The sequence below is a fragment of the Hordeum vulgare genome, chromosome 2H, assembly GCF_904849725.1.
Source record: "Hordeum vulgare subsp. vulgare chromosome 2H, MorexV3_pseudomolecules_assembly, whole genome shotgun sequence".
Lineage (NCBI taxonomy): Eukaryota > Viridiplantae > Streptophyta > Magnoliopsida > Poales > Poaceae > Hordeum > Hordeum vulgare.
This window is the reverse complement of record NC_058519.1, coordinates 15,361,533-15,382,752: the sequence shown is the minus strand read 5'-3', so window position 1 is coordinate 15,382,752 and position 21,220 is coordinate 15,361,533. Positions and strand designations below refer to the sequence as shown.

At 50.2% G+C, this 21,220-nt stretch overlaps 1 non-coding gene and 1 pseudogene across 1 annotated transcript; both read right to left on the bottom strand.

Moving 5' to 3' along the window:
* Positions 1-453: 453 nt before the first annotated feature.
* On the bottom strand, positions 454-590 carry LOC123433783. The gene has a single exon (XR_006625096.1). It is a non-coding gene; the product is annotated as a small nucleolar RNA Z247 (small nucleolar RNA).
* Positions 591-1,744: 1,154 nt separating this feature from the next.
* Positions 1,745-4,201, bottom strand: LOC123431405 (annotated as a pseudogene).
* Positions 4,202-21,220: the final 17,019 nt, after the last annotated feature.

Below are 21,220 nucleotides of genomic sequence, written 5' to 3'. Positions count from 1 at the left end.
GGCAGACGGCAAAGAAGCTGCTTCCTGTAGTGATGGTGAGTTTGTCGAGCTCGTCGGTGATGTGATCGGTGGCTCCGGTGTCGACTTACCAGTTGGTGTCGACGCCGTAGGACTGGTTGGCGATGGCGTTGGCGCTTTTGTCCTTCGTGAAGGCGATGTCGAAGCGTCTGTAGCACTCGATGGCGGTCTGGTTTGGCCTTTTGCAGATTTGATAAAAGACCTCCGGGAGCTCATCATGTCCACCCCTGTTGCCACGACCTTGGCCGCCATTGCCACCGTGGCCATTGCCACGGCCATCATTTCCTCCATTGCCACGGCCACCTCCGTTGCCACGGCCGCCTCCGTTCCTGCCGCGACCTCCGCCACGATTGAAGCCTCCCCCGCGGCCGCCAGGAGAAGCAGCATTGGGAGAGGAGTGAGAGGACGAGTTCCCCTCGAACATGGCGAGGCGACTCTCGAAGTTGATGAGCTGGGAGTAGAGCTCGTTGGGCTGGATGGCGACGGTCCTGGCATAAACCGAGGAGACAAACGACATATAGTCGAAGTCGATGCCAGCAAGGCTGTACGACACCATGTCATCATCCGAGAGGCTTGCCGATGGCAGCCATCTCATCCCCAAGGGCCTTCATGCGGCCAAGGTACTCCAAGATGGTGGAGTTCCCCTTTTTGGTGGTCGAGAGGGCGATCCTCGTGTTGACGATGGCCGCCTGCATCTGCGAGATGAGGATCTCCGTAATGGCAGTCCATGATGCTGATGCGGTGATGCAGTTTGTGATCTGAACCATCACAGGAGGTGAGATGGAATTGAGAATAAAACTCAGAACCTGAGAGTCACGAGCCCTATAGATCTCATATGCCGGGTTAGGCAGATCGGTGAGCTTGCCATCCTTGTCAACGACCTTGGGTGTCGGTTCCTCCCTGTCTGGGTTGAGGTAGGAGACCAGCTGGGCGCCACGGATGGTGGCGAGGGTTTGCGCATGCCAGACATTGAAGTAGGAGCGGTGAAACTTTTCAGCAATGGGTATGAGGACGGGTGCAGCGGCGGCGGCGGAGCTTGAGGAAGACATGGCGGCGCAAGGGAGATGTGCTAGAGGAACTAGGCTCTGAATACCAAGCAAAGTTTGGTATAAGGGTATGCCTAAGCAGGGACGCGCTGCGTGTTATATAGAATAGAGATTACACGATCTGGTTGTTGGTTATTAGATTGATCTCCAAGCAATATCTATATAAAGAGATAGAGATCAATCTTAACCTCCTAACCACTAGAGTTTACATAACACACGCCGACCCTTATCTCCATGTATTCGGTTTATATACACACCGAAATACATGTTTACAATATATACTTTAACAATTACAAAGAAGAACACCAGTATGGATATATGAAGTCAAAGTTGTAGAAGCCATCTAATTTAACATATCCACCTAAATTCAAGGTTTAGAACGTAATAGGGAGATGTATTTCGGCTACAGTTGTTTTACCAATAAAGTCAACTGATTTTACGGGAGAAAACAAGCATTTTACATGTAAAGTGATACAAATAACGATACATGGCAAAGCTAGCCACATAGGTACAAAGGGAGACAGGCTGCGCTGCTACTTTGTACAATAAAGAGAGACTAAAGTTTAACACATGTGTTTATCAGTAAGAATGACTATGGAGAAGTGTGTATGAAAGATAAGTTTTCAGATCAATAATCACAGCCCTGCTGAAGTTTGAGCTCTTCCCTACATGGATTATATTCAAGTAGTAGATGAGCTTCCCGATATAGCTTGAAGCAATCTTGGCATTGGGGGCATGTCAAGGTCCACTAGACCCTCAAGAACCTGAACCACATCACCCATTGTCGGACGATCAAAGTCATGATCTTGAATGCACCAACATGCAGCTTTGCATGCTCTTTCAAGCTCCTCTATATTGATATCACCATGTAACCGTTCGTCGACCAAACTCCCAACATCTCCCTCAAGAAGAGTACGCGCAGCTTGCACAGGAAAATAAACATCATGATCACTGTTGCTTGTGCATTCTTTAGATGACGAGTTCCTCCTTCCAGATATTATTTCTAACAGTACCATTCCATAACTATAAATATCAACTTTTTCCGTGATTGCCACTCCACTAATCCATTCAGGCGCAAGGTACCCCACCGTTCCTCTCATTGTTGTCAAAACTCGACTGAAGTTCCTTCCCATAAGTTTTGCCATCCCAAAATCTGCAATTTTGGGGACAAGGGAAACATCGAGAAGTATGTTTTCTGGCTTCATATCACAATGTATTATGCAATCATGACAACTCTCATGCAAGTAGGACAATCCTTTAGCAACACCGATGGCAATTCGGTACCTTGTACTCCAATCCAGCATTGTACCGTTGCCTTGAAATATATGGGCATCAAGAGAACGATTTGCCATGTGCTCATAAACAAGCATCCTTCGATCACCTTCACAGCAGAAACCAATCAGTTTGACTAAGTTGACATGCTGGATCATTCCGATTGTACTGACCTCAGCCCTGAACTGTTTTTCTCCTTGACGTGCACCATCAAGCATCTTCACCGCGATGGCAGTCGAGTCACGCAGAATCCCCTTAAAAACAGAGCCAAAACCACCTCCACCTAGCTTCTCCGAGAAATTTTTAGTTGCATGCTGCAAATCAACATACTTAAATGCTATAACTCCGCAGGCATCTTCGGTGTTGTTAAGTGGATGACCACACCACTTCCTTTTTCCCATCGAAATAATCAATAGCATCACCAACAAACCAAAAGCACCAACAGTGAGACCGATGATTAGTCTTCTTCTTCCTCCTTTTGTGTTGTTACCCAAACTTTGCACCTCTCCAGCAGCAAGACGAAGGAAAAGAATCTCTTCGTTAATATTAACAGTGCCATTATTATACTGCTTTACATTAATAAGTTGACCATGCCAGATAGAACAACCACTCTTGCCATAGGAGTAGGCATTGCATGAGCAGTTTCTTAGACAAACCTGCATACACTCTTGTCTACTCTCAATCGTTTCCATGCTATGTGCATGATATGGCAATGTAACACTAGGTAGGGGAAAGAACTGGTCGGTTAACACTGTCAGGTTACTTCTATTGCTGCCGCAATGTTCAAGTGGAGTGTTTCTAATACATCCCCCTCTTCTATCGTCCAGCTCCCAGTCTACTGGTGACTTCACGGAGAAGCCTTTCATGCAGTTACACAACGAAAGCGCGCTGTCGCTGCAGACAGAGAAAGGCCCGCAAACAGCGAAAACATCACATGAAGCCTTGGGCTGGATATATATGGTTTCCCAATCTTGCAAGCTTTCAACCCAAAGAAGTTGCTTGATAAGACCAGAGACATCAAGGAGGCATATTGTTATGACTGTCGGATCCGAAGGGGTATAGGTGAAGTACTCCTCTTCATCATTGTCGATGAATTGGATATGGAAAAAGTTTGTGCTTGAAGACTCCGGCACCAAGTTGAAGTACTTCCCATTCCATTCACCAGTGGAAAAGTACACTATGGATGAATTACAAAGCTTACCAAAGTACTGCCGACCACCAGTGGGGTCTAGCTCCACACAGTACAGGCCTGGAGCTGGGTTTATCTGGTTCTTCTTCGAAACCAGACTGTACTTTTGTCCGGTGACCTTGTTCCGGCCGACCTTTGCACCCGGGAGGAAAACATCAGTTGGGTGATCAAAGCTCTGCCACCACACAATGGATGTGTTCGAGGCGCCTCGAATGACAAGATTTCCATTGTCAGAGAGTGCCGCCATGACAGATTTTTTTTTGTTAGCTCTTCTTCTACCATTGACTATTATTATTTGGCTGGACCAGATTATAGATTTAGAAGCATGGTTTAAGATGACAAGATTGCCATCCCTAGAGATTCTGAGCTTGGATAATCTAAAGTTGGGGTCACTGATTGGTTTCTCTCTGTTTGCAATCCATACATGAGTGAACTTTGGGATCTTGTTGAACCATATGCCTAGATACCAATTGGGCAAGGTAGTGTTGTCTGAGAAGGACTTACTACTCTCTGATGTGAAGAAGCCGAGCGCGAACTTGCCGTTCTTTGAGATGAGCCTGTCAGTGCCCCTGAGCTCTTGGCCTTCTGTCAGCGTGCTGCTGCCATTTGCTGCAGCAGAGCACGCCACCGGAGGAACAGATATGACAAGCACGAAGACGACGAAACTAGGAAGCATGGTGGGTTGGGTTTTGTTTTGATGAATCCTCTGAGAGATGGAGATTAAGAAATGCAAACATGTTTTATATATAGGGTGAAGTAACTACAGTGGTAAATATGATAGTGGACAAGTCCGCATCTATTTAACAGACAATTGTACTCTACCGGTCAAGTTCAGCATTTGCTGTAAAAGGTACAGAAACAGAAGTCCGTCAACGGCATGCGACCGGCAAATTTCTGTGCATAATTCATATTCCAAATGCATGTTGTGTGCACACTAAAAATTCTAATAAAAAGATGTGTATTTGTTTGCACAAATAATGGTGAGAGGTTAATGTACCAACTAAAGAGAACACCTTTTTTGGTATAAGACACAGATTAACACATATTTCCCCACAAAAGAAATCTAAACACATATTAGAGCAACTCCAACAGACACGCTATCCGAGCGGCGTGCTGTAAAAACCTGCTTTTAGCACGCGCTCGGACCCGACTTGGGCGCTCTAGCAGCCGCGTAAAAGTGACGCGCGCGCTATATACTTGATTCAGCGCGCGGATCAAAACGGCATCGAGCATTGCGTATTTGATGCGCCCGCTCGCGCGCACTGCACACTCTGAGCTAGTGCAGGTGAGGCTGCTGGATTGGGCGCGGCGCTAGCGCACATCTGTTGGAGCAAACACAAAGTTTTAAATAGCCGACTATAGCCCAGCAATAGCGGGGCTATAGCTGTTTCAGCAGGTGCCGCTATGTGGCATAGCCCGCTAAACTTACGAAATAGCGGGCTATAGCCTCGCTATAGCTGATTTTGAGAGCCGCCGCTATTTGGCATAGCCCACTATTTAAAACACTGAGCAAACGTCCTCCAACACGCTAAAAGCATCTGTTGGAGATGCTCTTATACACAATATTTCAGATTCTAGATCCAAACTTTTAAGGAAGCCTGTTTTTAACTTGTTGGTGGGTTTTCTCCAGGAAGGAACAGAAAATAATTTGGCAGCTGAGCATGGCAGGCAGGACCCTAAGACACACGGCAGCAAAGTGGAAACAAGTGATCCACTTAACCAACTTTTGACTAACTTTTTGTTTGTGGAAAAGTTTGATCAGTGACGGTCAGTTGAGGCAAAGAACAGTGAGACGTAAATATAGAAACCAAACAACAAGGAAACTCCCTGAAAAAAAAACAAGGAAACAGTGATGGTGAAGCTTTGATTAAAAAAACGTATTTGTTTTCAGTAACAAATAATAGTGAGAGGTTCATATGGAACCAAAATAGTACATCATGTTTTTGGTATAGGACAGAAACAAACATGTACTTTTCACACACTCCCCAAAAAGAAACATAAATTTTTCACCAGATAATCTAGCCAAAAGTATATTTTTTTGTCAACATTTAAAATTTGCCACTGTTTTTTCTCTAGGGAGAAATATGGAAAATCGTTTGACAGCTGAGCATTAGAGACAGGATCCTATGACACGGCAGCAAAAAGGAAACAAATGTGCCTGTTAATTAATCAAGTTTTGACTAGCTTTTTGGTTTGAGGAGAAGTTATGACTATCAGTCAATGCAAGACCTCCTACTGCTGGTCAAGTTAGTTTGATATCTTTGTCTTGGACTAGACGAACAATAGTATGCCATATCTATCATTGTCTTCTAGAACATACTAGAAGTAGAACTGAAGTTGTATTTTATGTTGTTAGCTGTGAAGCTGTCCAGCTTAGACCTGAACAACATTGAAAATGTTATGGTGATGCTCAAGCAGTGATTGTTTTACTTTTTATTTCGAAGGGCCGTTGGCCGATCTTTATTAGATAGGGAGAGAATCTACAGGAGACTTTATTTGCCGTCAAGACCAGAAGGTACTTGACAGAAACAAAACCAAGAAGGCTATAGCAGACCACAACCACAGTAAAAACTAGTACATCAACAAAGGGGGGGGGGGTATTAACCCAACTCTGCAATGCAGCCAACAGATCGGCACATAGTAATGTCTTCAAGCAGTACGTCGTGTACTTTTTCAGCACTGCTTGCCAGTTGATCAAACACTCTGGAGTTCCTCTCCTTCCACAGTCTCCAGTGCATCAAGATTGCAATAGTGTCAAAGTTGCGACGCATCAGTTTGGGTATGCTAGCTCTGGCCTGTAGCCACCACTCCTCCGTGCAGCCATGACGATCGTCTGGCATAATGAACTGGTTCCCCGTCCAGATCTTCAGCAAACTCCAAAGCTGTTGCGTGTACCAACGGTGTACAAACAAGTGCGTGCAATCCTCAAGTTGTGACAGACATATATAGGGGGCAGGAAGGATTCCCCGGCCAGCCTCTTCTTGCAAGATTATCTGCTGTGAGATACTTGCCATAGACCACTAACCACATGAAAAATTTGCAACGTGGCGGCGCCTTGGATTTCCAAATCAGCTTGTTGCAAGCAAACCTAGTATTGGCCATGAACATCAGCATGTAGGCGCTGCTGACAGAGAACTCTCGCTCCTTCGTGAGCTTCCAAAGTGCATAATCTCGCACTACACGCGGCAGATTAGTTTCCCGAGTGATGTCCCAAACTTCAAGATAATGCGCCACAACCTGAGATGTCCCTAGTCCATACTTGATTCTCCAGGGCTCCCCGAACCGAGAAGTCGGACTCCTTGACAAAAGGGAACAGGGTTGGCGCCATAATAGCGATCAAGCGGCCATCCGGGAGCCAGTTATCAGTCCAAAACCTCCTTGCACCACCATCCCCTAGTGATATTGACGAGGCGGCGTTAAACATCGCCTGGATTGCTTTCTCCGTCTTATCCGGCAACAATTTCCATGGCCTAGGGTGTTCATCCCATCTCAGCCATGGCCAGCAACATCGAAGATCCCAACCAAACTACCTCAGATTAAGGATGCCGAGACCACCACACTCTTTGGGGGAGCAAACTTGTGCCCAAGGCACCAATTAGCAGTGCCCACCACTGATGTCTTCCTCACCCTTCCAGATAAAAGCTCGCATCTTATGTTAATGATTTTGATAGCCCAAACCAGCAAGGGAAGGACCGCCATGAAATGAATCGGTAGAGCCATGAGTACCGATTTCACGAGCATTAGTCGTCCAGCAGCTGGTAGCAATTTTGGGTTCCAACCTTTCATCTTGTTTGAGTACTTGTCCACGAAGGGTAAAACATGTTGACGCCTCAAACGAAAGACTGAAAGGGGCAGCACAAGGTATTTGATCGGGAAAGGATGCTGCTGACATTGGAAATGATCCCGCCACATAGGAGACGACCAGGTCGTCACATCGAATGCAGGTGATAGAACTTTTCTGGAGGTTGATGTGAACGCCAGAAGCTTCCCCAAATAGCTTTAGTATGACCGAAATAACCTGCAGGTCATTGTATTGTGGCCTAAAGAAGAGGACTGCATCATCGACAAAAATGGAGGCCCTGGGTACGTCACTGCCAAAGCCAAAGACCGACACTGCCCTCCGCTGATCTGCCAGACGAAGCATTCCTTGCAGCACATCCATAGCAAGGATAAACAGGGCCGGGACAGCGGGTCCCCTTGTCGAACTCCCTGCCCCAGAGCGAAGGGATTGCCAAGTTCCCCATTGATAAGCACCGAAGAAGAGGGTGATCTCAGCAAACCACAGATCCACGAACACCACTTGTCCCCAAATCCTTTGGCCTTCAACACCTCCAATAGGAAACCCCAAGATAGAGTGTCGAAGGCTTTGGATATATCAATTTTCATGAGCACCGCTTGTTTCATCTTTTGGTGAAGAGCACGTGCCGAATTGCGCACAAAATTAAAATTCTCGTGGATGCTCCTCCTGCAAACGAAAGCTCTCTGGGCTTGGGAGATTAAAGATGGCAGAGAAGGTGCCAGCCGAGCACCCCAGAACCTTGGCAAAGATTTTTGCAACCCTGTGGATCAGGTTGATCAGCCTGAAATCCCCTAGCTGTAGTGGATCCTAATTTTTAGGAAGCAGGGTAATGATGGACGAGTTAAAAGCATCAAAGGAGTAGAAGCGACCCTCAAAGAGTGCCTGCGGAACTGCCATAAAATCCTTTGCAATAATCCCCCAACAGCTCTTGTAGAACAGCCCCGAGAAACCACGAGCATGATCAGCCGGCATGTCCAGAATCACTTTCCTGAACTCCTCCTCCGTGAATGGCGCTTCCAGCTCTAAAGCCACCTCGTGGGGAATCTGATGCATATCAAGCTCGTTTAACCTCACCCGTTCCAATGAGGCCAGAGCCAGGCATTTCCCCTTGAGTATCGCCTTCAACCTCTTTTCTATAGCCAAGAGGGCCCTAGTTTCTTGCGTTGTGTCAAGACGCAGGATCACTTCTTTGGCAATCTAAAACTGAATATTCATGGTACTCGATCTACATTCTCTGACCCCCGGCCCACCTCCTGGGTGTTTTGGCCGTCCGCTGTAACTTGATGCAGAAAATCTTCGCTCTATCGTTGCTGGCCACCTCCACCTCCCAAGCTTGCTTGACTGTATCATGGAACCCCGATAGCTTGCACCAGAAGTTCTCTAAACAAAAATGATGCGCACGCGGTCGAGCAGCAGCACAGTTGAGCAGCAAAGGGTAGTGATCCGAGATGTTGGACCTGAGAGGCAACAAGTCACTTATGGGGTAAACATCCTCCCAATCATTATTAAAGAGCACACGATCCAGCCTTGCTATAACAGATCTCTCCTGGTCATTACACCTGGTATACTTCCTGCCCACCAATGTCATGTCGTGAAGCTCGAGGCTGTTGATAATATGCGTGAATTTATTTATTAATGAACGGTTCGCCCTCCCACCGTTGATCTCTTCAGTATCTCTAAGAAGGCTGAAATCCCCATTGATGATCCAAGGAAGATTCACCAGCTGTCGAGTAAGCTCCAACTCCTGCAGAAACCGCACCTTGTCATCCACCGCTTGCGGGCCATAGACACAGGTCATCATCCATGCCTTTCCATCCCTTGGAGAGTTGGCAACTCCCGTGATCGAGAAAACTCCTTTGTGAACCACATGGGCACGCAGAACAACCGAATTCCATGCCACCCTGGGTGCCCACCGCAGGCAGGAACTCAAAGCCATCAAAAGTCGGCCCCAAAGCCTGACATACCACAAACGTCTCTACCAACTCCAACTTTGATTCTTGAAAACAGACTAAGGAAACATTATATGCTTGCATGAACAGCCTAATCGGAGCACACCTCGCGGGGTTGTTCAAACCTCGAACGCTCCACACCATGACACCTAATGACATAACTGAAAGCAAGCAACCCGCCAAACAACACTAATGGGGATTATGCGCCGCATGGCTCCACCGCATTCGGAACTCAACTGACAGGCCAACGAATCCCTCCAGCGCTGGCTCATCGAAGCCGTCCCCCTCCGGATTGAAATGGGCCGCCACTGCTCTGGTGTGATGAGGAGCCAGAGGCTTGAGAAACAGCTTCAGGTAAGCATCTAGCGCCTCCTGTGACACATGTTCTTCTGCTTGAATGACGCCCATGCGGTGAAGCAGCACTCTGATTCAGCTTGTTGATCTTGGCACTTCGTCTTGGAGTAAACCCAGGTGGCAGTAGCTTCTTGCGTCTTGCCGGAACCGATGTTGCCGGTCTTGGACACAAGATGGACGGAGCCGGCGAAGAGACGAGGCCCTCCCGGAGAGTGTCAACCGCATTTTTTGGCCCAAACTACACGTCATTGTCAGGTATCAGCTGATGGGGCTTCAAGGGGACATCCATGGGTGTGCTCACCAAACTATCCTCGCTGACCTCCGAACCAGTCGGCCTGGCAAAAACAAGGGGCCGGGGCTAGTCGTGTCCATGCTCCTGCCACTTCGACTGGGTCTCCTCTCCGCGCTCCTGCATGTTCAGTTGGGTCTCTTCGGCCATCACGGTCTGGGATTTGTGACGAAAGCCCACCTCCCTGCCGACCAGCATTGCCGCCGTTGCCGGCTCCTCCATCCGTGACTCCATTTCATTAACGACCACCGCACTCCCAGCCGGGCTAAAAGATAGGCGGCGGGGCGACAGGGCGCACAGCTGCCCCACCGGCCCAAGCTCCGGAGTTAATGCTCTAGCCATCGGGCCCACTCCATAGAGAAAGCCCCCGGGGAGCGCAACGACAAAGAACGGCATGGCGCCGGGGTGTCCCCCAAGCATATGGTCCCACCGCCGTGGTGGTCACCGAAGACAGCACCCTGGGCCTGTCCCCCTGCTGCTGCCCCCTCCATGGACAGCCCTGGCGTGTCGACCTGCCTTGTCTAGCCCCGGATAGTGGTCGCCACAAACCCCCCATCGCATCGCAGTCGCCTTAGAGAAAGGGCCTTCCCGCCACCAACGAAGAGCGTGACAGGGGAGGAACCCAAACGTCGACCGGCGGCCTTCCCATCCGCCCGCGGGTGAGGGTGAGGGATGCCCCCCGAAGGGGCGAGTAGGCCATTCACTCTGCGGCCGCCCCACTCGCCAGCAATGCCGAGGCCGCCAGGACCCCCGAAAGGGTGGCCTCCAGAGCGAGGCCTGAGCCGCGTGACGCCTCTGCCTGTGCCGTCAATCCTTCCACTGATGAAGTCCCGCCAGTAGTCATGCCTCCTGGTGAGATCTTCGTCATCATCCGGCTCACAGTTGGTGTTGAACTGCATGTATGGCATCGTCCGATCCACCATGTCTAGCACATAAATTGTTAGAGGGTGGATCAGAGTTAGCCGCTTCGTTGGTGGCGCAGGGTGGCTGGGCTCTACGGGCCAATCTGGATCCACCGAGTTTGGAAGTCTCGTGGGTTCCAGAACCTCTAGGTAATAGATCTTTGGGGTACCAGAGGGATTCCGCATCCAAGCCGTGACATCCAGCTGCCATCTATCTTCCTGGAGGAGAATTTCAATCAGCTGCCACTGCATGTTGTTGATGAGCTGGTTGACTGCGCCCCATTCCCACGCACTTGCCGGTAGACCCTCGATGACGATCTTACAGAAGAAATCCATCTTGCTGCTGGAAGCGTGCGCGCTTCGGTGCTAGCGCTGGAAGGTGATGGGTGCACCGGCGTAACGGATCTGCCCACTGCTCTTGAACACCCGATCGCAGTCGTCCGAGGAGGCAAAGTGAAGGAAGAAATCTGTAGGGTGGGTTGCCTCCACCCTCACATTCCTTCTTTCAACCCCATAGATCCGGCCCACAACCTGGAGCAGAGCACCTGGCAAGACTGCGGGCCGCATGCTCTGCATCGAGGAAAGTTGGCCCGGTAGCGGAAGTCCGCTTCCGGTGCATCCATGCTGGCAGAGCGAGAGATGATGCCTCCCCCCTCTTCCGGCGCAAATCCATGTTACCGTGGGTGTACATCTCCCCCGGGGAATGATGGTGCGCCAGAGGCGGGTAGTGTGACAGCCCGATGCGACGTTTCAGAAGATTCCCCTTCTTTCCGTTTTCGTCGTGCGTCTATTTTTTTCTTTTGTCGCATCATCATCGCATCATGCGCATCATTAGCATTGCATCGGCATCCCGTTGCCGCCCTTTTTCAAAACTTGCATCCGTTGATAGTTGCCGGTTCTCGTCGTTGTCCACTCTGAACCCGACCGCACTCGCACGCGCCCGCGGCATCGTCGAAACCCCTGTATTTAAAGTGTGTTTAAAACTTTCTCTGTTTGGATTGGAACTTGGCGTGCGGTCGCAATTAGTTGTAGCTAGGCCGCCTGTCAAGTTTCGTCGCAATCGGAGTCCGTCTGGTACCCGAACGGTCGACCGTAGCGGCACCGTAGTCGGTCTACCGTCTGACGTCTGTCGGTGTTTTAAAATACGTTGCCGGGTCGCCCGTTTTCCCTCTCATCTTCGCCTAGCCCCTCTGCACAGTGCGTCGACCCTGCGCGCGGCCCAGTCCGAAAACCTCCCGGAACCCGAACCGGTCGCTCGTGACCGTTGGGTCCGGATCAATCCCATTTTACCGCAAACAGTCATCAGTTTGTCCAATGGTCTCCCTAACCTAGTTATTTTCCGACCGTCTGATTTAATCGGAGGGTCCAAATACCCCTATAGACTAATGCTTTTACTTTATATAATCCGCTTAGCCCAGATCAGACCAAAACCTAGGGATCCTCCCTGTCCCTATCCAGCCGCCGCCGCTAGCACCTGGTCTCTACCTCGTTTTGCCAAGCGGTCCAACCGCGGCTCACCCGCAGCCCTCCCTCTCTCGATCTGGGAGCTGGCCCGATCCTGGCCGCAGCGAGGAGTCCTGTGGCCGCGCCTCCCAAGCCAGCCAGCTGCCGTGCCTCAGCGCCGCCCCCTGCCGCCAGTCAGCGCGCGCTTGCCTCCTCCCCGCGATCTGGATCAGGGATCCAGATCGGGAGCCATTCACCGCGCCGCCCGAGGCTGCGCTGGCCTTGCTCCCCCCCCCCCCCCCCCGTTGACCGCGCAGCACCAGCTCCCTGGCCGTCATCCCCGCTCGCCCCACCGCCTGGGACAGCCGCCTGCCCGATCCAGCGAGCAGCGCGCAGCGCCTCCCTCCCCTCGGCGCGTTGACCGCGGCCCAGGGAGCCAGCTGGGCCTCGCCCAGCGCCAGGCGCGCCCCCGGCCCAGTCTGCCCCTGTCAGCAGCCTGCCTCGCCCCGGCCCATCACCAACCGTCCAGCAAGCCCCTTCCCCAACCGCCAGCCCAAGGAGAGGTGAGATCCCCCCCCCCCGTTGACCGCGCAGCACCAGCTCCCTGGCCGTCATCCCCGCTCGCCCCACCGCCTGGGACAGCCGCCTGCCCAATCCAGCGAGCAGCGCGCAGCGCCTCCCTCCCCTCGGCGCGTTGACCGCGGCCCAGGGAGCCAGCTGGGCCTCGCCCAGCGCCAGGCGCGCCCCCGGCCCAGTCTGCCCCTGTCAGCAGCCTGCCTCGCCCCGGCCCATCACCAACCGTCCAGCAAGCCCCTTCCCCAACCGCCAGCCCAAGGAGAGGTGAGATCCCCCCCCCCCCCCCCGCGCATGTGCATCTTTTATCTAAGTTGCGCCCACTCTTCGGCCCAATAGGTTTATTATGTATTTTAGGAATTAATAAATTCCAGTAAATATCCGTATATTAAAACGCCCGTAGTTTTAAATCCGTAAGTCGGATCGCGACATATTGTATATGATTTTGGGGTAGTTTTGCGCGTAGATCACGATTTCACAACTTGCATAATTGTTTGACGTTGTTTAGCATGCCGGATGCCTAGAATAACGTGTTGTCTTAATAGGATATAGTTCGTATTTAATTTTCGCGCAAGTCCGGATTGATCGTATGCCGTAGATAAAATGCCCATGTTTTAGGAACCATTATTCCATGTATTTTAGAGCAGTCATTTGTATTTTTTTGCGTGTACGGAATTGCGGTAGATTATTTTCCCGTATATAGGTTGTTTTCCCGCATTAATGTGTGGCTTTAATTTTGTGTTGCAACCCCACATATTTTATATGTTTTCGGGGTAGGATTTTTCTGTGCAATTAGTTTTAGCATTAGAGCAAGTTAGTTCGCGAGATGTTTTGCCGTGATGCCCTTTTGTTTAATTCGTAGGATTTATATCGTGCTTCGTTTGACGGAGTTGTCAACTAGAGAGTTGTTCTTGGGTGTTTAGACTAGCCCCTGGTATTTTTAGATGCAATAGAAATGCATGTTTAGGTGTGTTTTGATTGCCCTCAAGTTGCTAGAAATAGTGCTGATTTTGAGGAGCTGAAATATTTCTAAGTCTGGAATCTGTTATATTTTGTTGCTGTCTTGTCTTGCTTGTATCTTGTGATGTGTAGCTCTTTTGAGGTTGGTCCAATGGAGTTAGTTGTACCCCTTGTGATTCTCTAGCATGCTGTAAATTTTCATGCCATTCGGAGTCCTGTAGATATAGGTTTTGCTGCTGTTAATATAGCTTCAGATCGAAAACTGCACTTTCATGAGGTGTAATTTTCACTAAGTCTGAAATAGTGTGTGAGATGCCATTTTGTGTCTTCTTTTCCTAGTGCTCCTTGCTGCCATGCTAGTTGTTGTTAGTTGTTTGTAGTAGTGCTTCTTGCCCTCTTTCGTGCCATGCCTTGCTTGAGTTTATCGGAGTTGTGTAGCTCGTAGTTGTAGGGCGTAGAATATGCTATGTGGCTGATTTTGACAGATTGTAGTCATTTCTTGTTTTGCTTGTAGATGTTGAACCGTAGCTCCGTTTTGATCGAGTCCTATATGAAACTTGCTTAGAATCTCGCGTAGTTTCATTTTCTCTTGCGGGTTGTATGTTTTGAAGTGCTCGTGACCGTCTTTGCACACATATTGCATTCATGCCATCATATCTTGCGGTGCTTGTAACTTTTGATCCGTAGCTCCGTTGGAGATATTCTTTATGTGTAGATTGCTTGCCATGACGCGTAGAATCACGTGAGCCTATTTGTTTTGCTGTTTAACAACTAATTAAATGCATTAGTTCAGATCTGGACAGAATTGTAAATTAACATGTGAGGTCATCTCGGAGGTGCTATATGTCATTTCCGACCTCATTTAAAATGCCTAGATAGGTAGATTAATTACGCTTCACCTCTTGCCATGTTTAATCACATTTAATGTTGTCGTGTATCTAATCGGGATAGAACTAAATGATTAACGTGGAGTTTCGTCAATATGCAACTCGTTGCATATTGAACTTCACTTAATGTGTAGTGTTTGATTGTGTGATTTATCATGCCGTGACTTGCTTGTATTCAGCTGTTCATGCATCATTTTTGTTGTGCATCGTGTGGTGAATTCCGTGTGTTGATTTGTGTTTCCGGTTTGCTCCGTCTCGATAGAGTTCCGCAAGCGTGTCGGATGTGAGGACCCGTTCGACTACGTCGGTTCGTCTTCTTCACGGAGGCATTCTTCTTCCAAGCGGGATCTCAGGCAAGATGACCATTTCCCCAGATACCATTACTATCATTGCCATGCTAGTTATTTCGATGCTATCGATTATGTCTCGTTGCCTACCACATGTTAAATATCAGCCTCTCACAATGCCATGATCACGTTCAACCTGTTCGACCTAGCAAACCACTAATTGGCTATGTTACTGCTTGCTTAACCCGGTGTTAGCGTTGCTAGTTGCAGGTGCAGTTGCTTCCATGTGAAAGCATGGGTTCCTTGTTATATCACCATATTAATTGCTATTTTAATTTAATGCACCTATATATTTGGTAAAAGGTGGAAGGCTCGGCCTTTTTAGCCTGGTGTTTTGTTCCACCTTTGTCCCCTTAGTTCCGGCTACCGGTGTTATGTTCCGTAATTGAGCGCTCCTAACACGATCGGGGTTGTTATGGGGACCCCCTTGATAATTCGTTTTAGATTAAAGCTGGTTTGGCAAGGCCCAACTTTGGTACTACATTTGCCTAACAACCTAATAATAATGCATAGGGGCCTGCCGGCACCCGCGGACTATTTTAATCAACCCCCGGGCCAGTGCTCCTAATAAGTGTTGGTCCCACCTGAGCGATGTCCGGCGCCCCTCTGGTCACCCGGAGGTTTAGCGATCCCGACGTCTAGCTCATCCGCCGTGTCCTGAGAACGCGGTACGCGACTCCTATCGGGATCGTCGACACGTCGGGCGGCCTTACTGGATTAGTTTTACCTTTGTCGAGATATCTTGTGCATCGGGATTCCGGTGATGCTTTGGGTAATCTCAGAGTTGAGGTTTTCCACTAGGGAATCCGACGAGATCGCGAGCTTCGTGATTGAGGATTTCTATGCGGCTTGTGGTAATTTGTGATGGACTAGTTGGAGCACCCCTGCAGGGTTAAATCTTTTCAGAAAGCCGTGCCCGCGGTTATGTGGCAACGTGGAAACTTTGTTTAACACTGCTTCTAGATAACTTGAAGTTAACTTAATTAAAACTTGTCAACTGTGTGCGTAACCGTGACTGTCTCTTTCGTGAGTTCCTTCTCCGATCGAGGACACGGTGGGGTTATGTCTGACGTAGGTAGGTGTTCAGGATCATTCATTTGATCATCAGTAGTTCACGACCGATATGCGTAGATCTTCCCCCTCTTATTCTTGTACTCGCAAGTTTAGCCACCAAATATATGCTTAGCCGCTGCTGCAACCTCACCACTTAACCATACCTCACCCATTAAGCTTTGCTAGTCTTGATACGTTTGGAAATGAGATTGCTGAGTCCCCTGTGGCTCACAGATTACTACAACACCAATTGCAGGTACAGGTAAAGGTAACTTGACGCGAGCGCGTTGATTGTTCATTTGGAGTTGCTTCTTCTTCTTCTTCTTCTTCATCGATCTAGGATGGGTTCGAGGCCGGCAGCCTGGGATAACAAGGATGGACGTCGTTCTTATTTTGTCGTTTGTTTTCGTCCGTAGTCGGACCCTGCTCTTACTCTTGATGAATATATAATGTACTGATGTGACTCTGATGTAGCTTGTGGCGAGTGTAAGCCAACTCTGTATTATCTCTTCTTTTCAGTACATGTACTTGTAACGATATCCATTCTTGCGACACGACGAGATGCGCCTCTATCCCTGACGAGGCCTTCGTGCCAAATTAAGGATAGGGTCGCATCTTGGGCGTGACAGGTAATGACCCATATCCAGGGGGAGGGAGTTGGTGCCAGGCCGAGCTCTCAGCAGCAGAACAGCGTGGTCGAGCCGCTTGGATCTCAGCGGGGGCGTGGATGAGTAGCACTGCCTCGGGAAAGGTGGGTGGGATTAGTACTCGCAACGTAGTGCTCGGCGGAGTGAGTGGACCAGTCCCGAGCAAGATGACCCGTGACCCAGCAAAGGTGACAGCGAATCTCCCCAGAGCACTTGGCCTTTACATACCCGGGTTCGAGGAATTTAAAACAAAGGCCTGGCAGCCACCGTGGAATCAGAGGCTTGGTGGCGGGCTCCTGACTGACGACCGGCGCCTCCGCAGACGGCGAGAGCGATGACGGTTGCGCACTTCCGTCCATCCGTTAGAGCATCTCTAGTAGAGCCCTCAAACCCTTAAAAATAACCGCATTTTTACAGTTTTCATCGACAAAACGGCGTAGACTAGAACCCTTAAACCCGTAAAAAAATTAGAGGTCCAACCCTCAAACCCCTTCCCAGCCTGTAGAAGTGAGGGTTGGGAGGGAAAACTCCCCCCAACCCGCACTCCTCTTCCCACATCGCGCGGGAGGGAAAACTCCCCCCGCCTCCCCAGCTCCTCCCGCCGCCTCGCCGCCATGGAGGCTTCCCCCGCCGTCGCGCCCCCGCCCGCCGCTGCGCCAGCCGCCCCGCCCGCCCCCGCCCCCGTCCTGCAGCCGACCGTGGCCGACGTGGTGGCGGCGACCCACGTCAGGGCCAAGCGGCGGCGGGCGGGCCTCGCACCGCCTCCTGCCGCCTCCCCGGCTCCCGCCCCGGCCACCGTCCCCGCCGCGCCCGCCCCCAAGAAGAGCCGGCCGAAGGTGTCCTCCCGTGGGCCGCGAGGGGCTTCCTCCAAGGTCGCCGGCGCGTCCCCGAAGCGGAAGAAGGTCGCGGCGCGGAATTAGCCCGTGGCCCCGCCTGCCGCCGTCGCCGAACCTCCTCCCGCCGCGCACGAGGTGTTCGAGGAAATGGCAACCCCATCCTCGTTCATGGACCTCCTTCAAGACGCGGAGGTGGACCTCGGGGCTCCGCCTCTAGAACCCTTTGGTGAGGAGGTTGAGGAAGATGAGGAGAATGAAGGGGGTGACGAGGAGGAGGTGGCCGAGATAGGGGAGGAGGCATTCACCGCCACTTCCGGCCCACACGCGCGGTCGACAAACTACACCGAAGCGGAAGATATCCTCTTGGTTCGTGCTTGGGCATCTGTGGGGATGGATGCAACCACCGGCACCGATCAAACCGGTAAACGGTATTGGCACAGGATCGAGGACAACTATTGTAGGATCAAGCCGAAGAATAGTGGGTTCATCTCTCGCAGTTTCCGGTTGCTTCAAGGCCGGTGGGATTTGATGAAGCCCGCTTGTGCTCGTTGGAGTGCGTCCATGGACCAAGTGAGGGATGCACCACCTAGTGGAACCGTGGAGAGTGACTATGTGAGTACATATCTCTTCACTATTTTGATTATGTGTGTGTACTATGCTATTGGTGGGTTCTTATGTGATTATGTGTGGTTGATAGGAGACAATTGCCGGCATGAGGTACAAGGAGATGGCCGCTTCCAAGGGCAAGCCATTCCCATTTAAGCATGCTTGGGCAATTCTTCAAACCTTTGACAAGTAGAAGTTGAGGGATCAAGAGACCGCACCCAAGAAGTCGGCAATGCTTAGGATCGATGATAGTGAAGATGAGGAGAAGGAGAGGAACTTGGGCAAGCCCGAGGGAACCAAGAAGGGCAAGCAAAGGGTGAAGATGGAAGGAGAGGCATCAAGCCTAAGGGAAAAGATGGAGCAAATGATGAAGGCAACAGAGGAATTGACAAGGAAGACATTGGAGACGAAGATGGAGCAAAGCGCAAGGCCGACTTGGAGGAGAGGATGATCAAGGTGAAAGAGGCAAAGGTATGGAAAGAACTCATGGTGGAAGAGAAGGAGCACATGATGATGTCCAAGAAGGACATGGATGAAGAACAATTGCAATGGTGGAAGGACTACAAGGAGGACATCGCAGAGAGGAAGAGGATATTCCGTGGTGCGTCCTCTACTCTTCGAGGTGACACTCCGATGAGTGGTGGTGGCGATGGCGGTGTGGAAGACTCCACCACCGGCGACAATGGAGGTGCTTGATGGACGTGGAAGTGGTCTAGGAAATGGCGTCAAGTGCAACTTTTTGGTCATGGTGCCGATGAGAGGGGGAAGATGATGATTGTGTGATGTAAAAACTATTAAACCATGCATCAATGATCTTTATTTCCGTGTTTGTTTGAAGGTTTATTATGTTTTTCTAGTGAAAATTGTGATATGCCAAATGACAGTTTTAAGGGTTGGGGTTGGGGCAAAGACTAGAACCCTCAAACCCAACCCTTATAACGGAATATTCCGTTATAAGGGTCGGGTTTGAGGGTTCTAGTCTTTGCCCCTGTTTTTCAACCCTTAAAAATGTCAAAAATGGCCAATTCTCAACCCTTAAAACTGGTTTTAGATTTAAGGGATTGAGGGTTCTACTAGAGATGCTCTTAGCTGGCTCTAGATCCATAGAGGTAGGATGCGAGCGGCCCGGCAGAGGCGCATCAAACGATGAGGCAGAGGCGGGCGCCGCGTGGCGAGGGGCATTATCTGGCCGGCGGGCATCAGCGTGAAGACCCGACGGGTGAGGCTGGGACTATGTTACGCGGCAGCCGTGGAGAGGGGTGGCCGGAGGAGCGTGGGAGGAAGACGGAGACATTTTACTTTGTGTCTCTTAAAAATTCAGAACTAGCAATGGATAGTGATTGTTTTACTATAACCATTATTGTTCTGGCGAAATGTTCAACTCAAATTAAAGCGGTGTATTATGATTTATGAGCAGGTCCAAAATGCCCCTCATGATCCCGTGTCGTTCGCTCGGGGCGACACGAGCGGAGCCCCAAATCACCGTCGTTTAGTGACGGCGGTGCAAAATCGGCCCAGTCGTGCACCCAACTCCTCGTTTAGCATTGGTTTGGTCCAAAATAACAGTCGGTGAACCCGAGGCGAACCCAACCCCTCGGGGGAGCCTGGGAGCGCAAATCGAAGCGAAAAGCCAAGCGGATCCGCTCTATTGTCGGCAGTCGGGCCTATTCCCGCTGTTTTATCCCCCTTCCTCCGCCCTTTCCTTCCTTTTCCCCGCCTCCTCCCACTATTCTTCTCCCGCTCCTTCCATCTGGCCTCCATGCCATCGAAGAGGAAGTACACCTTCCCTCGCCCCGCCACCACCGCCGATTCCAGCCAGCCGAAGCAGAGGAAGTCGAGGAAGCCGAAGCCTAGGCTAGCGGGCATTTCAGACGTCGAGTGAAGGGCGGATGTCCAGCACCGGGAGGCGGTCACAACAGACCGACGAGGAGGCTCGATGCCAAGATGATCAAGTGCGTGCCGGAGGCAACGACGGCAGTGGCCGCGGTCGATCGGGAAGAGGCGTCCCGCGCGGCTATTATGAATCCGCGCGGCCGCAACCCGCAGGCCGCATGGAGGGGTCCCCAGCGTGTTGCATCGTCGGCCAACGTCTCGCCGACGATGCCGCCATGGGGGTACGTGCCTTCGCCTGGCTACTACGATGGCGACGCGCATGGCGGCTTCAATCCCAACACTTGCCCGACTCGGCTCCTTTTCAATACTTGCTCGCCTCCAGCTCCTGAAATGATGAAGCTCGCAAGAGTATATATAATACAAAGCAATAAACACAAGGAACCCAAGACAAATATAGCTTGAAACTAGTGATGCAAACAGGTCACCTATCGAGTAACCACACTTTCAAAAAACCAGTTCATTGTTTGAACAAAAGAGGGTTGTTTGAGAATGTTAGGCTCACAAAATTTGTGCCCCTACTTGCAACATGATGATAGATTACCACAGAGCACCCAGCCTGGTACCGCCAAAGCGGTGAAAATATGAATATTCCCATTCTCCCCTTCTTGGCACAAAGGCAAACTAGAGCTATAATACAAAGGCATTGATTTCACAAAGAAAGATAACCCCATCAAGGAGCCTAACATCATCACAAAGAAACTATATAGACATCTAAAAGGCCTAGAAGTAGCACTGTGCTAGCCATTTTAAGTTTTGGGGCAATGCAAAATGTTTCCATATTTGCGTTGAAATGAGCATGTGAGGTATTGGGAATTTGATATTCAGTTGGATGGAGCTTCAGTGTATGCACAACAAGATAGTTTGATGGTGCGATGGACGAGACCTGTCCATGATGAGTTGAAACCGAATGTTGACAGGGCTTTTCACTTCATACTAGGACAGATGTAGGTTTCTCGATGAAGAGGGCCCTGAGCAGTGTATCTAGCCAACTTGGAGCTGATGCTGAAGCTGGCGATGTATGCCTTTTTCAATACTTGTTGAAACTATGAAGCTTATAAGAGTTACAAATCAATAAACACATGGAAGCCAAGATAAATATTGCTTGAAACTAGTGATGCAAATTGGTGCCATAGAGTACCCTATAACCATCTTCAGTT